Raw genomic sequence first — 23,185 nt, 5'->3', positions numbered from 1 at the left:
GTCAACTTGGACAAAGTCAGAAGGAGATGGTGAGGGAAGACTGCCCTACCCATTGAGTGAGGCCAGCACACCCTGAAAGCCCTAAATCTGACAAGGACGTCAATAGGGACAGGACCACATGAGCTCATATTGAAACATGTCCCAACCCAGCTTGTTTCAGTCTTTACTGGTCTGCTATGCTTCTCACAGCCGACAATTTTGATACACAATTCAATGAATTTTTGCAATGTTTTCATAAACTCTGTTTGTTATTGGCTGCCCTGACCTCTCTTCATCAGTGATGTGTTCTCTCCCCTCAGAAAAATATTTAATTATTTGTACACTGCGATTTTCTTCATGGCATTATCCCCATAAACTTGGACTAACATGTCCCTGATTACAATTCTACTCTTGCCAAGTTTAACAAGAAATTTAGTGTTTGTTTGTTTCTCTAATTCAAGCTCAGACATTCTCGAGATGGCACACAGAAACACGCAACAATAATGACCTCCACTCAGCAAGACACCACCACATGTGAACAGGAACACAGCCATGAGGCACTGATATACCAAGCTTATGAAACCTTACTGAGCTGTTTGTACAGTGCTGCCAACGTAAGCACACGGTGGCGAGTTTGCAAACTTAATTGTCAGACCTTGTATTTGTTTCAGTGATCTGTGGATTTCTTAGACTCTTGGAAAAAAGTTTTATAAGAGAATGATGTTGTATCTGGGTCTAAAACTTAACAAAAAATAATGTCTTAGTGTTTCCAATAGCCCCTTGTAAAAACCAGCACAAACACACAATACTGAAATTGACTATCTATAAAAGTATAAGCAACAATATTTTCACAAGTTTATGAACTGTGAACAGTTTGTGTTTTTGACACTAATTTGTTGAGACTACTCATGTCATCTCAGGCAATTCATGTTTTGTCTTTAAACATTTCCATTGAATAAATATCTTCTGGTATAAGGCTAACTCATTCATTCTGGGGTTAAGTTTCCAGAGACATCAGCTCTCTATGCCAACAAAGCAAAGACATTTAATTACAAAATATCCCATTTAAACATGTTCCACTGTCTATTAGAAAATGTTTCCTTCCAGCCTTACTTTCCCCCCCACCATTAACTGCTTGTCCAATTTAAGAGCAACTAAGACTCTGTCAAAGTTCATTTGGCCATCTCCCACAATTTATCTCCTTCTGTTAAATACTCTGTACATGGCTCCTAGAGAAAGCAATTCAACAATTTAAAAAATCTCCCGATTCTATAATCCTTTGAACAGCAACCCAGAATCAGAGCCCTTCAGTGACAAAAAAAGAAACTGACAAGCATCTTTTTTTTTTTTTTTAATTCTTTCCAGGGTCCTAATAAAGAGAAAACCAACCAACTGACCAAGAAATAAAGAAAAAACACACACAAAAAGCAAACAAAAACAAACAAACACAAGATGCCTGATATCAAATGTTAGCATTCTTTTCTCCCTCCCCCATAATCTAATTTTTAATAGCTCTTAATTGGTCATTCAAAGATATAATTATTTTAAAGACTGGAGAGAAAGAGGTTGCAAGACTTCCACACTGAAACATAAAATTGTTTTTTTATAGGTTCTCTCTTCCTTTCTCTCATTGTCTTTCTATAAGCGAATGCTGTTTATCATATTATTTGTGGCTGCAAAAAATCAAAATTGTCTTTTGAAATTAGGATCCAATTTCCTTTGTACTTTATTTTTACTCTATAATGAATCTAGGTAAAAATAATGAATCTGGGGAAAAGTAAAGTCCATACAGAGTAAGTCAACTGTCAACTGCAGAAGTCTAATACCTTTTTGTGCCAACGTTTTCACCAGCCACCTCACATTTCTCATACGCCTGCAAACCTGGTGATTTGATATGGTGGAAAGGGGCATCTCAGGGCTTCACTTATAGCATGTGTAAGTATGTGCAGGTGAGTTATGCAAACGCTCCAAACACACAGTCCCAACAGAAACACATGGATACTGCCCTACAGACTTTCCATATGACAATTCAGATCATTTATCCTTGGAATAATACAGCTAACTAGTTAAATCGACCTCATTACAATTAAAGAGACTGAGACAATTATGTTAAATAATGACAATATATGTACATGGAAGCATACAAAATATACATATATTCAATTAAGATCGTATTGTGTGTGTGTTTTTTTCTTATTTTTAATACTACGTTCCTATGAAAAATAAATGCAGAATATCCATAATGGCTAAGAAAGTTATGTGTTTGGGAAACCAGAAGGCTACTGATATTTGATCACCCCATTTCTAACTATTGGGAGATAAATGTCATTGAACACAAAATCTGTGGTAAGTCTTTTGGCATTATTGTGCCAGGTGAAAAACGCCCTCACAGCATAATTAGAATGAGAATCTTTGACAAGTAGAAGGAGGGAGCTATGGTCACATTTTCTTACAGTCCTGTCGAAGGTCAAAGAGCAGTAAGATGCAATTGTACAAGGCCCAAGAGAGTGAGTTGGTTTCTTATCATTATACAGCAGCCTCGTATCACTTTTGTTCAATGTAGTCAAACCACTAGTCCACACACTCTAAGCTCTGTCCACAAGCCTCAATGCAGATGTTTTGTCCCCACTGTAACCTGAATAAGATGCTGATATACCCTCAGCATTTTACAGGTAAAGCCTCCTGTTTACAAGAGCTCCTTAGCATTTGCAAGTGATTGCAAATTACCCTGAACAGGCTCACCACCAACGTTATATCCTAGCAAACGGCCTCTTATATCATAGGCGAAATAATTTTTAGATGGTGGCTGAATGGTACTGCATGTTAGGGCCCCAGGGGTACCTGACTCATTCTTGAGTCCTTTTCACTGGAAAGAAGTTGCAACTACCAGAACTGTACGCCACCACAAGATAGAACCGACAATAATTATCCTTCTTTAAGAGCAACAAATTTTAGGTGGCTATTGAGAAACATCGTCAAATTATGGTAACCATTCATAAGCAATCAGTTCCAAACATTGTACTTTTACATGGAAGATGACCTTAAGCCAGAATCTTTTTAACACTGAATGCAGCACATTTTCATGGTTCATCAGTTCATACTATTCACGTGGACATTCATTCATGTAAATAGAGCATTTGATATGGTCAAAAAATAAGTGTATGTATTAGTGAAATGACTGGCCTGTTCAGTAATGTTCCCATGTGGCTGTTTGAATCATTCATCAAAATTTGTGAGTTGAGCGAGCTGATGTAGTCTTTTTGAGTGTCTGCCCTATAGTGTGCACAAAGAAAGTGAGCAAGGCACGGCCTTCTGGAGCCAGGACACACAACCATCAGAAATGAAGAGTGTTTCCAAGTTTACTGCAGGGATTTCTACTCCCAAACTTCAACTTCTGGAGCTGGTGGATGCCTTTTTCCTGCTGGCAGCTAATAGGTCTTTTTGTTGCACAAAAGTAAAATCACCGTTTGATTTTCCACATTTTTCTGTTCTTTCTGTTCACCTTAATTTTTTGTTCCAACCTAGCTCAGACAACAGCTTGAAGTGGAACATATGGAATAAAGAGAAAAATTGAGTGAGAATCAAATGGGGAAAAGAATTGAGAAAGAAGCAGATACCGTGTTTCCCTGAAAATAAGACCTAGCGGGACAATCAGCTCTAATGCATCTTCTGGAGTAAAAATTAATATAAGACAGAGTCATAATATGATATAATTACTATAATATAATATAATATAATATAATATAATATAATATAATATAATATAATATAAAATATAATATAATATAATATATAACATAATATAATATATAATATAACATACCAGGTCATATTAATTTTGCTCCAAAAGACACATTAGAGCTGACAGTCCACGTAGGTCTTATTTTCAGGGAAACACAGTACATACTCTCTTTACTGTGGATTTTAGAGTCTATAGATGTTAGAACTATGTACCAAATGATGTCGAAAACAATAAATTCTTTGCATGCATTGTATTCTGTTAGGACTCACTCCTGTCAGTGCATTCAGTCTTCCAGGTGGTCCCCACACCACGGTTTGGCATACGCACAGGGAGGCGAGGCCGTGTTACCACTACACATGCTGCGTGTGAAGGGTACCAGAACTTCGCCAAACTAAACAGCTCACCGTGATGTCGGTGATGCATGAGGCATCACTGTTTTGATTTGAGGATTTGGAAGCTCTGATTTAGGTGTGAATGTATTTTATGCAAAGTCAAATCCAGAAAATGCAAGACACAATGAATTTGGAGAGATGACACTTCAGATTTACATTCCGATCACCTATTTCTACTTCTTCCAGAGGGACTCAGTGAGTACACAGCAATAGAAAGACAGGGTCTGTGGACGACAGCTTGATCCGTGCCCATGAGCTCCAGCCTGCCTGTGGTGTGATTTTCCCATTGTGATACCCTGTTTATATACCTTAGACAAGTTACATTAGCCACCTGTAGGCTGTCAATTCTTTGTAATTAAAGACAGGCATTTTATAGAAGATATACACGTGCTGTAGTGGCTCTATCATCTCACTGAACCCTCACTGACTCGTCCACCGATATGTATTTATAAATGTGGGCTGTATTTATATATCAATACATACTGGATCCATGTATCTATGCACATAACATATACATACATCTCTGCGCATATAACACACACATAGACAAAGATATTAATATTAAACATACTAAAGGTATCTTTCTTTCTCCAAACCCACATCAACATCATTGGTTTTTGCAGTTTCTTCGAAACAGGAAAATGGCCCAGTTCTGGAAGAAACAGTTTCAGACAAAACACACTTTTTAAAAGAACATTCTCTCGGTTATAAGGGTGTCTTGTGTCTGAGCCTGCTGACTAAAGGAACCAGTACCTGCTTGCTGCCCCAGACAATCGCAAGCCCTACTGAGGTTTGAGAGAAGTTCTGTTAATTTATAGCAGCGTATTTCACTACGCTAGAACTTTTTCCTCAAAGATGAGAATGACCCAATTAAAATGCTGCTCTAATCTTCACTGGAATAAGCTTTTGGAAAGCACCCTGAAGTTGCTGCTACATCCACTGGGAACCTAATAAAATATGAAGCCAACACACACCAAATTTAACCAGAAAAAATGTTTTAGAAAAAAGTGTTTTTATTAGTTTTCTGATTATATTTAATTTCTCCACTTAGAAGTAATAAAGATTATTCTTTCTCAAATTTACTTTCCTTTACAACAGCACAGACTTCCATACTTTCTTTCTTTTTTTTTTTTTAATTTACACATTTATTCTTTTTTGTTGTTGTTAATTTTCTTTTACTTTTTTATAAATTTATTGGGGTGACAATTGTTAGTAAAATTACATAGATTTCAGGTATACAATTCTGTATTACATCATCTATAAATCCCATATTTTCTTGATGAAAGAAATGATTCTCGGTAAGTTCAGAATGGCACGTGATACAAAATAATTATATTGATTTGGAGAGACAATGGTATTTATATCGTATTTATCTCATGTCCCCTACCCTGTAAACTCAGCACATTGCAGACACCATCCCAGCAGTTTCACACATCCATTTTCAGTTGGGAAGCGGAGCTGTTGAAGTAATTATCACTATTCCAATAAAAATTTGGGGTAGTATTTACAATATTATTTTTTTTATTTCTTCATGTTTGAATTTTCAACTTTGACATTATTCTTCTATTTTTAAGAACAATTATGCTTTTCAAGGGCACTTTCCCCAAAGTTCAAGTTGTTCTAGCAGAAAGTTGGATCTAAATGATCAATTAGCCACAATATAAAAAACTTCACTTCTATCCATTCAGTATGAGAAATTACTACTTTCTTGACACCACTAAATGTAGCTAGTTCTCCGATGTGGTTTAGCTTTAAAATAATTCCATTAATTCCTTGATATGATAAAATAATTTGCTTGCTAATAGCATCTTGGCCAAAGAAACTTACTTAATAGCCATGTTCTTTACATATATGAGACATAATTTTCTTTGGAAATCTTAGAATGAACTCCTTCTATTAAACATGAGTACCAGAGTTTGATATTTAATTTCAGCCAATAGTCATCTGTCTTTATGATAGATATTTCACTTTAACAAGGAGATTAAATAAAATTAATGTATATACCCTGGTCTGGAATTTTTACAAGTATTCTATTATGAAAAAGAAAATGACAAATATAAACAATGTTTTTGTTTAATGAAAAATTCTGTTAACCCAAATTACCATGGGTGAACAAAAATTAATAGTTTTTACTTTGTGAAATTAATAAATAGTGAAAAATCATACTGGGAGGAAAACAAAGTCAAGAGTATGCATATATATGTATTGCATATATTGAAACATTACATATTTAATATATATTATATTTCTAAATATTTACATTATATTATATACCTATATTATCATATGATTGTATTATATATGTTATGTAATTATGTTCTATATAAACGTATTGTTATATAACATACATAATTATGTGTGTTATATATTGTTATTTATTATATATAATTATATAAGTGCTACACATGCATATATAACAACATATAACACATACTATACATTATATATAATTATATAAATTATATGTTACATATATAATGTATATATGTTCAGGAGAAACACTTTTTGCCTAGTCTTTGTTTTTCTACAAAATTGACTGACAACTAATAAAATAATACAGTTACAATTCAAAGAGCTTGGTGACATTCTGGGATAGCAGTTGACCAGTTTGATAAGCAACTGCTTTCTTCAGTCTTCAACTGGGGAACTCTTGTCCCACAGTTTTCTGCTGGGTCACCTCCTCCATTTATTATGGATATGCCCAAACACCGCCTTCTACTTACATTGCAATCCTCTCCACCCAAGAGAAGTACCCATGTCCTGTCTAAATGTCCATTTTCTTAGCATGTGCCCCCTTCAAATATAAGGTATTTATTCCTCAGCCAACGTACTAGAGTTTACTATAGTTTTCTCGTATAGCCGATGTGAAAAGGGATCATTCTAAATAGCCGAGTTCTACATGGGAGCGTCCTGCACGGGAGTGCTCTATGCAAGAGTGTTCTACGTAGCAGAGTTCTCCACAATGGAGTTCTGTACAATAGAGTTCTCCATACCGTGCTTCCCCGAAAATAAGATTTAGCCAGACAATCAGCTCTAATGCGTCTTTGGGAGCCAAAATTAATATAAGACCTGGTCTTATTTAATTATAATATATATTATTTAACTATAAGACCAGGTATGATATGATATGATATGATATGATATGATATGATATGATATGATATGATATGATATAATACCTGGTCTCATTTTACTATAAGACCCCACATAATATAATATAATACAATATAATACCGGGTCTTATATTAATTTTTGCTCCAAAAGACGCATTAGAGCTGATTGTCCGGCTAGGTCTTATTTTTGGGGAAACACGGTAGTAGCATTCTACACAACAGCACTCTACCCAGTAGAGTTCTACACAATAGAGTTCTATATAGTAGTTCTACACAGTAGCGTTGTACATTGCAGAATTCTCCATAGTAGCCCCCAACCTAGAAAAATGCAAATGTCTAGCTCCAAGAAAGTGTAAATGAATGTTTGATCTATTGATGCAACTGAGTACAAGCAAAGTGAATGAACGAGCATTAGAATGGACTCAAAAACCACATAGAAAGACATGGACGATTCTCAGATCAGGCAGACTGCATCTATGATGGCAGATACCACAAGTAAGGATACGATGGGGCAGTTACTAGAAGAAGAATGAAAAGCAGTCTCACAGATGGTGGCAATGCTCTGTTTCTTAATTTCAAATCATTTGTTCCATAGTTTGGGTGCTACACATCACACAAAATTCACAGTACACTTGGGATAACACTGCAGCGGTCCTACTTTGGGCAGAGCATGAGAAGGCAGGGTTCTTTGAAAAAGACAACTATGCTGGGGAACCTGGAAGGCAGTGGGAAAAGAGGAAGACCAAATATGAGAAGAGTGAACCCCATAAAAGAAGCCACAGGCTGAGTCTTCAGGAGCTGAGCAGGGCTGGGGAGGACAGGACAGTGTAAGTGTCACTTATTCACAGGGTCACCAGGAGCTGGAATCAACTCAACAGCATGGAACACATAACACAATAGTATTTGTAAGCTTATCTCTGGTTGTGCTAGAGATCAATTAAAAATGTTTTTAAAATTGAGTATGAACAAGAAATTTTGAAATGTAACCACTTGAAAGTTCCCACTACCTTACCGAGAGTTCACTTTTACAGACAGGTGTTTCTTGCAAGCTACTGACTCTGTTCTCTGAGACAACCAGATCATATGCACACGAAACCCACAGTCATGTAGCGACCCTCACCACGTCATGGGGGTGGGCCTCCTGTCATAGGGGGTTGGTGGGTGTGCCAGCTCCATTCTCTGCACCCATCGGGGCGTGGCTGAGTTCCAGGTTTTGCACCTGGGACTCTGAGTGTGGCTGTATCCAAACTTCTCTGAAGCTCCTTTCAAGCCTAGCCCTGGACACTAGTAGGCACTTTTCTTTCCGCTTGTATCTGATCCTCTCAGGGAGCCCCTTACCTCCAGTTCGTCCTTCTGTGCAGCAATGATCATCTCTGTGACTGCAGAGGGTCAGCTCTGATCATCTCTCGCTGCTTCCAGACCAAACCCTGCTTCTTGGACTTCAAACTCACCCTGTTTGCTTAGTGTCTCTAGGACATCTCTGGGCATCCTCGTATGATGTTGCTTTCATCATTTTATGTCCATTAGCCAGAGACGAGGACCCAAGGGTGAAATCACTGCACCGTCCTGATGGAGTTTCACTCCTATGTGTGGGTGGAGGTGTTTGTTGTTCAGGCATATTGTATTTCTTCTCGTCTGATGCTATCCTCAATGACAGTACACCTGATTATTTTATAAATGCCACTGAACTCCATGGTGATGATGCCTGACTTATTTCTTCCTTATTGAAAGTGACAGTGTTGAGTCCAATCACGAGGACAGTCATATTTATTGTTAATTAAATGTAAAAAGGAAAATCAAATGAGCCCATCGTAAAGGGTAAAAGAAGGCGGAAAAGGAAACACATAAATCTCCTACAGGTGTATTCAGAACACCATTTAATGCCCTGGTTTTTCCCATTCAAAGATTTTAAGATATTTATACACTTTTTTTAATAAAAAGTTTTTTTTTTATTCAACAAATTATGATATTTAACATTCATTGGTTTGGGCATTTAATTTGTTGTTATTTGGTTGCTCCATCTGAACTCCTTTTATGTATTTAGGTATTTTATAAAAACATTGCTTTTAGTAACGAACTCAGTCCTAATAGACACCGTGACCATGATCTAAAGGACCTCACTAATTCTGAACCAGGATGTCGTGGATCTGTGTCTGCAAGGGAGCATCACTAACCTCCATGAGAGACATAAAAGGAAAGCCCTGAACAAATACATTGGAATTCTCCAGCAATCTTGCATGGGAAGCGTTTGGCTGGCTCCAATATCATTTTTTAAAATCAATCACAAATACATTAAAGTAACATACGAGTGCTGAATACGTAAAGCACTAAGCGTTAGGGTCCTATTATTAAGGAAGCATTGTGTGTGTGTGTGCGTGTGTGTGTGTGTGTGTGTGTGTGTGTGTCTTCCCCCCAAAATCCACATTTTAGAAAGCAGTTGCTTTTATAACACGAACATATTGGGTGGCTTGCAATCCATTGCTTAAATTTTGAGTGATTGGAAGATGACAATAATATAGTTCAAAAAAGAATGACAAAGCTTAATATAAGGGTTTGCGTAATGAAAAAATGTATTAGTCTTTCAAAAGAGCATATCCCGTTTCCTTGGAAACGTTAATGTTCATATTCAACTTCACTAGAGAGGTAAATCTTCTTTCAATCATTTTAATTCTGTTAGTTTGCTTCTTTTCTTGAATGTCTCCTAATTCACTCAAGTGTGGCCAGAATTTAAGACTTAGATTCCCAAATTATCCCAGTTTCCTAGCTAAGGACACAAGTTTTACTGGAAGTTTCACATCTCAGCACATTACAAACAACAGCTCAACGTGATGAAGCAATGCAAATGTACATCTTAAAAATGAAGACTTTCTCATCAAAAAACACATAAAATGTAAGTTTGGGAAAACATGCAAATAGCTTCTCTTATTGCTATTTCTCTCAGCGAGTTGTTTACTGCTCATCCTACTGACACGTTGGGTTTTGTTGTTGCTGTTTTCCGTCTCCTTAATACTTGTACCTCAATGTCAAGCACATGAATAGGACACAGTGAAATTCAAGTGCCTGTTGTGAACTTACATAGCAGTGAGTATCTTGAGGTTTGGGTGGAAATACAGTAACTCTAGGCTGTGTCATTTTTCACTGCATTCATTTTTTCTTTGACTGATTTGCTCATTCACTCAGTGAACAAGTATGAAGATTGGGGACTATTCCCAACCCTGTTCTAGGTACCTGGGTTAGAGCAGTGAACCAAACGGTCAAGACCTGCAAGCCTGTGGGTCTCATGTTCAAGGTGATATGCACAGAGGAGATAATAAACACATAAAATAAACAACGGACAATGTAAGGAAAGTACAAGTGCTATGGAAAAAGTACAACCTGGTGTACTCTTGCATTCAATGATGATGGCTTATCGTACTGGTTTTAAATTTCATTTTTCACATAGGGGAAATCTGTGAAGTCTGGCATAATAATTTTCAAAGGTTAGTAATCCTTCTTCTTTTAAAACTCTAAAATGCTCCCTGATAAATTAGATATTGAATTTAGCACTACGCCCAATAACTATGTTATTAAACATTTTATTAAAATGAAATTCAGTGGAATGTTCATAATAAACTAATGATAAATTAGACGGGCACATTTATTATTCATTAATCAGAATTAATAGAGACTTAGAAAAATAGCACAAGAGACTGAATATTTGTTATTCGTGTTAAATACTAACAATCAAAGGGATGGTACTTGGAGGTGGGGTCTTGGGGTGATTAGGTCATAAGGATGGAGCCCTCAGAAATGGGATGAGCACCCTTGTAAAGGAGACCCCAGAAAGCCCCCCTGCACCTTACACCATTGAGGACACAGCAAGAAGACACCCTCCCCCCATCCATGACCCGGAAGTGGGTCCTCCCCAGACACTGAATCTGCCGGGGCCTTGATCAAGGGCTTCCAGCCTCCAAACTGTGAGAACTAAGCCTCTGTTGTTTACCGTCCACCTAGTCTGCGATATTCTGCTATAGCAGCTCAAATGGACCGAGACAGACAATATTGAGAAAGCTGTATTTTATGCCTGAATTACTACAGAAACCCAGAATGTAAAGAAGCGCCTGTGAGAGTACGCCTTTAGACTGCAATGGGATAGCATCTGCTCAGAAACTCATTAAACAGGCACGTTTATAGGCCATATCCCAGATGTCCCACAGGGCTGGGAAATATCACGTGTACTCCGGGAGGGAGGAAGGGGAAATGCAGTAGTGGACCCTTTCAACTCTCACACTCACTGTGATCCGGAGAGCTTATCTGCTACCACTGCACGCCAAGCATGGGTGTCCCACCTGCTTTAAAACACAGATTGGTTTTCAACAGGCCACCCACCAAACTCAGAGCCAGTGGTTCTCCTGAGGCCTCCACCCTCCAGTTCTCACTGTGCCTGGGACCAGGCTGTCAATTAGTTCAACCTCTCTCCTGAATGCTTGATTCAGAATTGAGCACATGACTGGAAATTCCCACAAATTCCAGATCTCTGGGGATTGCAGAACATAAAGGCTTTCTTCGCACTAGAGTTGGTGAGTTGAATGATATAGTCCTAGAAGTGGTCATGACAACACACGCACCAAGGAATGGCCTGCCTAAAAGCAAAGTCACCATGGGAGAAAACGCCAGGAGACTGAGAGACAAACGAGTTCAGTGTTCTGAGGAGCATTTTGGGAGCCACTGGATGGAGACACGCCTGAATGCAGAGAACTTACATTTTTAAGTTTGGGGATGATTCTCTCTCTCTCTCTCTCTCTCTGAGTCTCTCTCTCTCTGACTCTCTCTGTCTCTGAGTCTGTCCATCTCTGTCTCTTTCTCTTTCTCTCCTAGTTTCTTTATGTGAGTCTGTCTTTCTCTCTTCAGGTTCAGCTCAGTTTTTGTTACTTGCCTCCAAAACAATTCTGACCAATCCTGACCCCGCCCTGTGTAAAGCCATTCCTATCAAGCTGTTCGGAATAATTCAGTGAACATGTAAACACTTGAGTACAGACAGCCCCTGACCACACAGTGTCCACGAAAAGGATCGTGTCACCTCTGCTCGTCATCACCGGAATATGGAGCTAGCATGCAAATAAACGTCACACTGTGTGACGACATGGAGCTCACAGGAGGGAAAACGTGTTATGTTAGCAAAGAGGCAGGACGGAGCCGCTCTGCTTCAAGGAGTCAAAATTAACGACATTTCTCTATTCCCATGACAACCCGGAGAAATGATTTGGCCTGATGCAGAATCCCTGAAACAGTATTAATTTCTTTGTAATGTTATTTTTGGAAGAATTTTTAGTCATTTTGAATATAAAGATCACAGAAAATATACTACAAGTTCATGAGATACAATATACTCTGCATGTATGTGTATATATACATATATATCTGAATGAATATATACATTTATGTAATATATAACCTGCATATATATACTTATATGTGTATACATGTACATATATATCTGAACACACACACACACACACACACACACACACACACACACACACACACTGTCATCTATATTTCTGAACCACTCATTTACCTCCAAGTGGTACATGTCAACTTCATGAAACAAGCTGAAGGTCCCTATGTAGCTAAACACAAAAAGAGAGTTCTGCAGGTATTTAACTATTTGCTCCGCAGAACGTATACACAATTCCATCTGTGGCTCCCAGGATGCACAGGAAGATTACTGAAATTGTACCGACTGCCAGGGTAACAGAGCAACGGCTACTCACAGTCTTCCTGGCAGCTGTGTGGCCCTGCGTTGTGAAATGACTACTGCTGCTGGCAGAAAAAGCAGTTACTGCTACTGTCTGAAGGAATCCTGTCGTCAAATAAAGCACAGCTTTCTCCACTCCCCCACTTCAGAACGTGGAGTAGGTACAGGCCACCTGGGAACCTCAGGAGCCCACAGTGTTCATACCTGAAAATACACCATCACCTAATTTTCCTCCATGATCCTGAAGTCCTCAGCAGAACCTCTGTGACGAGAGTTTCTACATAGCTTTCGATGCTTTCTCCTGACCTTAGCTGTTTTCTAAATGACTCACAAAACAATATGCACTTATTCTGCATTAAAATAATTTGAAAAATAGCATTTCCTTATGACAGAGGAGGTATTTTTCTGGTTTCTTTAAATATGTTAAATCATTTAACACTTACATAATTTTGGTACAGGAGTATTATACCTTTCTACACAGGAGGCTGCCCAGAGCAATTATCAAAATAATACATTAGTGACAAAGCTGGGACACAAAAGCAAACATAGAATTGCTGAGCCCATGTTCTAAATTTCCTCCATTACTACATTACAAATATAATCACCAACATGTAAGTTTTAATACAGATACTAAAGATAAATTTAGGTACATACTTATATAGGTATGTATGCAAATAGATGAAAGATACATGTTAGAAATATTAAAAATACTTTTTAAAAAGTATTTAACTCTCCTAAAATTATCGAAGGTAGATAGATGGGTGAATGAAAACATTTTATTTGTGTTAGGGTTATATATCTTGATGGTAATGATATTAGAAATTGAAACTGAAAACAAATCTATATTTTTTCTTCACTCATTTACATATAACAAAAGCACATTGCATTCTATCATTTATAACATATTGTTATGAAAATAACTACATTTGCTAAAATAAGAAAAAATAGTGACACAATTGGTATTATATTCCATTTTGCAAATCTCTTTGATGTTTGACTAAACAGAAAACAGGTGGACTCTCACCGCTGCTTTTGTGTTCAATCTATTGCAGTATAGCATGCCACATCATTTCTGGAAGGCTCCAGTGTAGAATGAGATTGAATACAAGAAAATTAAATCTTAGTTCAATAATGAAAATAGAACTGAACACACAGGCACGTAGAAGTATATGGGGAAACTCCAGCCTCCCTTGAACAAAAAATTTGCTTTGAGAATCTCTTTATCTGTCTATTATCATCTGTCTAATATGTCATTTATCTACAAATCTAGCTATCCAGCCATGCATTCATCCATCCATCATCCATGCATCCATTCATCGGTCACCCATCCATCCTTCCTTCCAGCCATCCATCCAACTAACTATCCATCTACATACCCTTCAAACCTTCCTTCCCTTCTTCCTCCCTCCTTCCTTCCTTCCATTTCCATCCATCCATCCACCATCCATCTTTCCCTCCATCCATCCATCCATCCATCCATCCCACTTTCCTTACTTCCTTCCATTCACCCATCTATCTACCTACATACTAATGTACCTACCTAGACCAATGTAGTCATCTATCTACATATTTGTATCTGTCTGTCTGTCTGTCTGCCTGCCTGCCCGTCCATCCATCCATCCATCCATCCATCCATCCATCCATCTATCTATCATCTACCTACCATCTATAATTATGTTTATGTTTGTTTATATTCAAATGTGTCTTTACCCCAAAATTGAAAGCAACTTCTAGAAAACGAAACTCCAAAGGCATGCAATGCAGAAAATCAATAGCAACCACATGGGCAATACCAGAGTGTATTCTCAGAATTCTGTCCTTGCCTTGTATTGCTCTCCTACTCGGGAAGGTGCTGCCGAGAGTAGAGGACAGGTTTTCTTCAATTACCGTGACACTGGTTGCGACGTCTCTCTGACCACTCTGCCTACTTACAAGTGGCATGGGTGTGTCTGCAGTGTAGGCATCCCAAGTGACCCGCTCACTGTCATTCACGCAGCGCTCTAACCAGAGCTCAGGGAAACAACTCATTCTGAGCGTGATGAGTTAGATGTGTCCCCCTGGAAGTGCGCATGTGGAATTTTTCTTCTGTGCCCATTTATTCTCTTCCCTAATTGTTCTGGCCACTCTCTGTTCCTTATAAGTCTGCAGGAATTTGACATATATCTAGATACTGTTTTCTCGGTTGTGAGATTAGACAATGTAAAAATGTACATACAATTGATCAACTTTTATTTTTACCCATATTTATCCTGCATTTTGATGGTAAAAATATTTGTCAGTGATATCTTGTCTTATAGTTGAGTGGTCATGTTTTCCAAGAAGGAAACGATAATGTTTTTCATAATCACCTGTATGTTCTTAGATAATTTAATCCCCAGATTTTTAATACTTTTAAATTGATATTGCAATGAAAATGATTTGCATTATACTTAGAACTTCATTACTGCAAGTTTGAAAAATACCACAAATTTTTAAGTTAAGCTTGCATGTTACTCTTTTACCTAGTAATCTTGCTTGGTTCTCTTATTAAAAAGCTGAGTCATATACCGTGTTTCCCTGAAAATAAGACCTAGCTGGACCATCATCTCTAATGCATCTTTTGGAGCAAAAATTAATATAAGACCTGATATTACATTATATTATATATTATATTATATTATATTATATTATATTATATTATATTATATTATATTAATTATATTATATAAGACCCAGTCTTATAGTATAGTAAAATAAGACCAGGTCTTACACTAATTTTTGCTCCAAAAGACACATTAGAGCTGATGGTCCAGCTAGGTCTTATTTTCGGGGAAATGTGGCATATGTAATTTTTTCTCATGTAGATGATCACATCTCCTGAAACTGATGGTAGTTTTAACTCTCCCTTCGAATGTCTACTTAGCTAGTTTATTTTTCTTTATAGTGTTTATCAGGATTGGTGATACAACATGCATTAGTGATTTTATTTCTGTGTGGGTATCATGAAATATGAATATATATGGCCTGACAAGTAAGTTTGCAAACTTGTTGCAATGATGTTGCTAAACTTTTTTGATATTAGAGGGATTATTCACTATGAATTTGTACCCACTGGACAAACAGTTAACAAGTTTACTATTTGGCAGTGCTGAAAAGGCTGCGTGAAAAAGTTAGATGACCTGAACTTTTCACCAACAATTCATGGCTCTTGCATCACGACAATGCACCAGCTTACATGGCACTGTTGTCTGGGAGGGAGTTTTTGGCCAGTAAACAAATAACTGTATTGGAACAAGCTTCCTACTCACCTGATCTGGCCCCCAATGACTTCTTTCTTTACCTGAAGATAAAGGAATATTGAAAGGTAGATATTTAATGACATTCAGGACATCAAGGTTAATACAATGACAGCTCTGATGGCCATTCCAGAAAAAGAGTTCCAAAACTGCTTTGAAGGGTGGACTAGGCGCTGGTGTCGGTGCATAGCTTCCCAAGGTGAGTACTTCGAAGGTGACTATAGTGATATTCAGCAAAGAGGTATGTAGCACTTTTTGTAGGGTGAGTTCTTGAACTTAGTTGTCTAACCTCGTATATACAATATGTACGATGAATTATACATATATATAATCCCCAAACAGTGAATGCCCTTAACATAAAAGTGTTATCCATGCATATGTATGTCTACATATGAGGAAAGCATATCAGAATATAATTAATAATAATATACAGATAATCATGTTTGAGTAGGAGTTGATAGTTAAAAGAGAACTGTCAGGAACCATAAAGAAAATAACTGATATATATAAAACTATGTAAAACCTCATTAAAAAATGTCTCCATGGCAAAAGACCTCAAATTAATCTCAAAACGAAATATGACACCCTAATAACGGCTGGGATTTTTTATTTTTCCTTTAAAGGTCAAGACAGTAAATATTTTAGCATTTGCAGGCCATATGTTTTCTATAGCAACCAAACTCGGTTGTTAAAGCTTGAAAACACTCACAAATAACATGTAAATGAACGGACATAGCTGTGTTCCTATGGATATTTATGTATAGAAAATAGGTCCTAATTTGCTGCTACCTCCTTTAGAATAAGATGTTTGTGATATATACCGGGAATGCCAAAAAAAGAAAGGAAAAAACTGTATTAAAATGTAATTATACCGATAACAGAAGACGAATACAAGTCACGCGTGACTTCTGCAATGACAAGAGGTGCTCAGAGTGGTTCCCATCAGTGTCCAGACACTTCTGATGACGGCGAACTCCTGCTTGAGCCACGTTGACCAAAGTGTCCACCTGTGTACATTTTTTTGGCACTGCTGGTATAAAAAACAATGGATAGGTAACACCAACATTCTAGGACTCTTTACAAACTGATCCAGTATAAAAACTGTCAGAGGAAATGATTTAAGTATTCATACATTCCTTTTGTACATGAATATTCTACGCTTCATGTGTTGGAATTGACAGAACATTTGCTCTAGTTTCTCTGTGGGGTGAACGTCGGGAATCACGGACCTAGAACTCCTAGGCCAAATCCTTGTTTTTTTTCCCTTTTTCTATTATTTGCTTTTAGCTCCTTTTTAAGTGCCCTGCTAAGACCTGCCTGCCTTGGTGAAACAAAACCTACAATGTTTCATCTTCCAGGATATAATTTTAGCTTTGAAATCACAAAAGCAGCCCTTCTCTCATGGAAGCAGTTACATCATTTATCTAGTCCATGTCCAAATCTGTGGGACAAGTGACATTTCCTCTTTTACGGAGACCAGGCTGAGGGAAGACTGCCATCCAGTGCTGGCTACAAATTACAAGTGAGAGGAAGGACCCCAAAATTCAGCAGAGGTCCTCAGAAGGCAAGTTTTGCCTGGCTCACTGCGAGTCATGAATTTTTGTAAATTTGGGTCTTCGGTACATTTATTTTTCTCCATTTTTCTTGCTTTGACCTAACATTTTCTAACATGGTGAATATGCCATGTGGCCACAGCATAATAAATATTTAAAGTGATCCTTTTATAGCATCTTGAATGAAGTGTCTCATGACACCCTCTGAAGAAACGCAAATTCTGAACCATTCAACAGTTGGCAATGTTATCATTTAATTCTAAAATACAGCACTCTGCTTATAATATAAAACAATATTTACCCCAAACTGTTTTTATGAAGATATAAATTTCAATCCATGCAGCAAATTGACTTTAAATGAGAAAATTTTGAACAAACAGGAGGGAAAGAAGGATGAAAGGGAAAGAGGGAGGGAGGGAAGGAAAAAGACACAGAGAGAGGGCGTGAAGGAGGTAGGAGGGAAAAATAGATAAGATTTTCTTATGTTTTTAGGCGTAAACAAGTAGAAAAAATGTACGCAAATTTCTTATTTATTTCTGGTAGTTAGATAATTGGTTTCTGGTATACTAGCCATTTTACTGACAAGCTATAATTTTACAAACATAAATTACATCTAATGAAAGTAAATGTTTGACATAACTTGAATCCTTTGTATATTTTTCCATCCTAATGTTATGTTCTAACTGTGAAGTTATTTTTAAAATGTTTTTATTACAATTTGTATTACAATTTTGCTGAAATAATTTAATATTCTTAAATGTTTGGTCTGTACAGATGCCTAATGAATAATTGCTTTGGGAATCCAACGCTAAAATGGTTATTTGTTCTAAAATGAATCAATTTATTTTGAGGAGAAAATTTCCAAATCTGTTATTACTAAACTATTCGTTTTCATTAAAATGTGATAAACATTTTTACTCAGTATGACTGAAAGGGCAATTTTATTTTTAAAAGTATTGGATTCCATTTCTGCTAATTCCAGCTTTTTGCAGCCGTCATATTATTCTATGTGTACACCGCGAAACTGAGGGTGAACTCTACTGCTATCTGCTTTGGTATTTTCATGGCATGTATACTGCCCACAGAGGTTAGGAGAAAATTCAGAGAAATTTGGTGATGAATGGTGTATTCTCCAAATGGTCTTCAGTGCCCACAGACACACAGTTGAAATGCTAATAAAATATAGCTGACTGAATCTTCTATTTCGTATAATTATCAACTCTGATTGTTTCAGGACATAACTAAGTCTGTGTTGCTTCAAAAATAGCACAAGTAACAACACAAATCTGGTGAATTTGCTCTTTTTTCTTTCATGGGTCAGTACGTACTGGCCATCGGCCACTCAATGTTAGTCGTGCTAAACACAACCCTATGGAAAGTAGCTTTGCTGATTGAGTAAAGGATAAGTTTTCTTATGTAATTTAGTAACTTATATGGGTATTATAACATTAATTTATTTAATATTGAATTAATTTACACATTCAAATGCTTGGCAAGATGTACTAGTGGATAGAATAAGCTAACGTCAGACTACATTCAATAGGTCAGACAATGAACATTTGTATACATTTATGGAGAAAAATAAGTAATAATCTCAAAGGCATGCTTTATTTCTAAATCTCCATTTCTCAAAGTAGAAGCTTATGCAATATGAATCAGCAAGTAATTAATTGTGCGTATATTTGAATAGAGTACAACAAACAAAATTGATTAAATATGGTTTTATTTGTCATTTGCTTAGTAATTTGAAATGTATATCCTACAAAGATATTCTAGAAAAAGTAAGTTTTAAAATAAAAACTCAGGGATTTTAAATACGACTGAAAAAAATAGTTTCCAGGCTCATTTGTTCTTATAACATCTCTAAAATTTTTCTCAGTAGTTGCACAAATCCTATTATGACAATTACTTATATCCAACTTATTTTGCAATATCAGGATATAAAAATTACTGGCCAGTTTGTTCAGACTGACGTGTTTTAGCTGTGATACAAATAAAACTCACTAGTCTTTCTGGATCAACATTATTTTCCTCCAACTGTGAAACAACGTGGTGAATAAAATGATCTAAAGGGTCTTTCCTTCCCCAAGGTCATTAACATGTCAAGGTACATGTGCGTCTGTCTGTTTCAGAAAAGAGGACCCTCTAACACCTAGGTAACCTTGACTTAGATATTAAAATGCAACAAAGGGAGTCACCAACGCACTTGTGTGTGAAAGTGTTAACTGTAAGTACTGACGTGACATAAAACAAGTGACTGCAATGGGCTGGAATGAAATCAGTGAGAGTTGTTTCCTCGACAACAAGGAACCCCCATGACGCCCGTGGTCACGTCGGTCCCTTTTCCTGCACTGCCCAGCACGGGCCCTCCTGGGCCACATACTCTCCCAGCCCCACCTGGTCAGGATGGCACCCGTGAGATGTTTGCCAAGTCAACAGCAGTTGCCAGGGTGCTCTAAGGAACAAAGATTGTCCTGCTGGGAAACACAGGCAGACATCACTCAGAAGAGAGAAGATCAGCCAGTAGGTAAAGCAGATTTCTGAAATCTCAGTGGAAGCTTCTGGCAGCTTCTTCTGTTCTAGAGGCAAAACGTCTCACCGGGAACTTTCCCTGGTGAAGGCAGTCCCCACTGTTTTCTGTGTGATGCAGGGTATAGACCGGGAAAGAGACAGGTTGAGAATAGAAAATCTACCACCAAGACTCTCAAGCTATAGGACCAACCTTATAGAAAAGTCTGTTGACTTCCCAACAATGCACCTTTGGCTTTTGAAAGTTCCCTGACAAGAACTGTCTACCAATTCTGGATGCCAGTGTCCTGCAGACACCTTGAGCCGCGGCACGTCACTGAGGCAGCCTTTCACACCCTGACGGGACTGCAGCAAATGCCAGCAGAAAAACCGGGCTGTGCCTGTGGGGAGTGGTCCTCCCATCAGAACCAACCAAAAGCCATGGAGATTCATAGGACACAGAAGCAGCCAATAGACACATGAGGAATAAAGACCACTGCCCCGCCCGCCTCTCACAGCCACAGCCTCGATAGAATATGACCCCTACGCGTCTTCCCAGCTCTGGTAGCTGCAGTGAAAATCCCACATCATCCAGATTCCACTCACTGAACGGCAAAGCCATACACCATGCATTTCAGGAGCTATGGAGTGGATTTTGCTGATGACACACGCAACCAAGGTTTATCAAACCGCATCAATACACCAGCACCGTAAAAATATGACTTACTTCAAAAATCAACTCTCTTATAAAGAAGGCCGGCTTCCAGAGAACTTAATACTCTTAATACACATTTTCATTAGCTTTTAAACTTGGTTTGAAAGTTTTACACATTCACAGGCCACATTTTTATATTTCACTATTGTGTTTCCCTGAAAATAAGACCTAGCCGACCATCAGCTACCATGCATCTTTTGGAGCAAAAAGACCGGGTCTTATATAATATATGACCAGATATAACATAACATAACATAACATAACATAACATAACATAACATAACATAACATAATATAAAACATAACATAACATAACATAATAACATAACATAACATAAATAACATGTAATATAATATAATATAATATAATATATAATGTAATACTGGGTCTTATATTAATTTTTGCTCCAAAAGATGCATTAGAGCTGATGGTCCAGCTATGTACATTGTTCTCTGACTGACAAGTATGGAACGCCCATTGTAGAAAACGTGGACAATGTGGAATAGTTTAATGAAGAAGGTAAAATATAACGAAACTCGTAATTCCAAAGCATGGTTTGGTGCATTTTAGTGTATTCTAATGTCGTTCCTCTATGCAACAATTTATATGTAGTATTTCACTTCTTCACTATTCTAAATGTTAACACAAAAGCACAATTGAAGTGGCCGTCTATATTCCATAGTGGGTAGATTCCATAATTAGTGCTCTTATTACATTATAAAATCACTGTTTGCCTTTATGGTTGCTAAATATTTTATCTAATAAAGTGAGGCTTTCTTTCCACAAGTCACATATATGTCATTCACATATTCTTCCACATGCCTTAATTCCGTTCATCGTGTGTATGTTCCTCGCCCACTGGTGTGTACGCTAACATACAGCACAGAGTCCCCTATGGAGGTAACAGCACTTCTTACACAGACCCTCTCAGTGCCGTCCAGCAGAATATGATTCAATGATGGAAATATCCTGTACGGGAACTTTCCCACTTGATAGCCACACATCTACTGGGTGTTTGAAACTTGGCTAATGTGACTGCTGTACTGAATTGTAAATGTAGTTACTTTTCACTAATTTAAGTTTAAATCAAATACCCACTCGTGGCTCCTGGCTCCCACACCATATTCAAGTTAATTCAATTCAAGTTAACACTCTGAATGAAGAAAAGGCAGACATTGTAAGACCTGATTTAAAAGATCCAATCGCATGCTACGTATAAGAAATGCACTTTAAATACAAAGACAGACTAAAACAAAAGATTAAAAAACATATAGCATATGAACACTAATCAAAAGAAAGCTGGAATTTTCACGATAATATGAGACAGGCCCAATATTACCAGAGATAAGAGGGCACATTTCAAAATGATAAACTGATCGACATGTGGCGAAATTATAATAATGTGATCATTATTCTATGCATCTAAAATGTTTATGCATCTAAAAATGTTTATGCAACTGATAACAGAGCAGCAAAAATCGTAAGGCAAACATTGACGGAAACAGGGAGAAAAGGGCAAACCTGTATTCCTTGTTGTATATTTTAATCATCTTCCCCCAGTAATTAGAAACAGCACTTTTTAAAAAAATGGTTCAAGAAATGTGAACAACGTACCAAGCAACTAGACTTAACTAACACACGTAGCAGCTGCCACGGCAGAATTCACACTCCTTGCAAAGGTTCTCTGAACTTGCAGAAAGAGGGACCATCTGTTGTGACTCCCCAGGGTTGTGGCAGTTGTGTCTCCTTCGGTGACACCCCTGGCCAGAGCATTCCTGGTTCCAGGCTCCCTGAGGCCCCATCACCAGCCCAGCTTACCTACAACAGAGCCCCATCTCCTACCATTTCTAGATAGTTTGAAAGCAGGCAAATATTGTTGAAAATCCCATTTAACTAAAGTGGAAGGTCTCTATGCATGCTCGTTATGGGATCACGACCCTGAAGGTATTTTCGTTTTCCACATGGAAATTTTAATTCATTTATATTTGGATATGTCAGTGCCAGAAGGCTTATGTTTCCCAAGTAATTCCATTTCCCTGGGTCTATATTAAAATAACAAATTACAGAACCCTTTGCACTCGTCTGTTACACGTTCTTCATCAGATATTAAATGCATTTGGATTTTTTAAATCAATCTCTCAAAATATTTTTGACCCATGACCAAAGACCT

Source organism: Rhinolophus sinicus, chromosome X (assembly GCF_036562045.2).
Source record: "Rhinolophus sinicus isolate RSC01 chromosome X, ASM3656204v1, whole genome shotgun sequence".
Taxonomy (NCBI): Eukaryota; Metazoa; Chordata; class Mammalia; order Chiroptera; family Rhinolophidae; genus Rhinolophus; species Rhinolophus sinicus.
Note: the sequence above shows the minus strand (reverse complement) of the source record.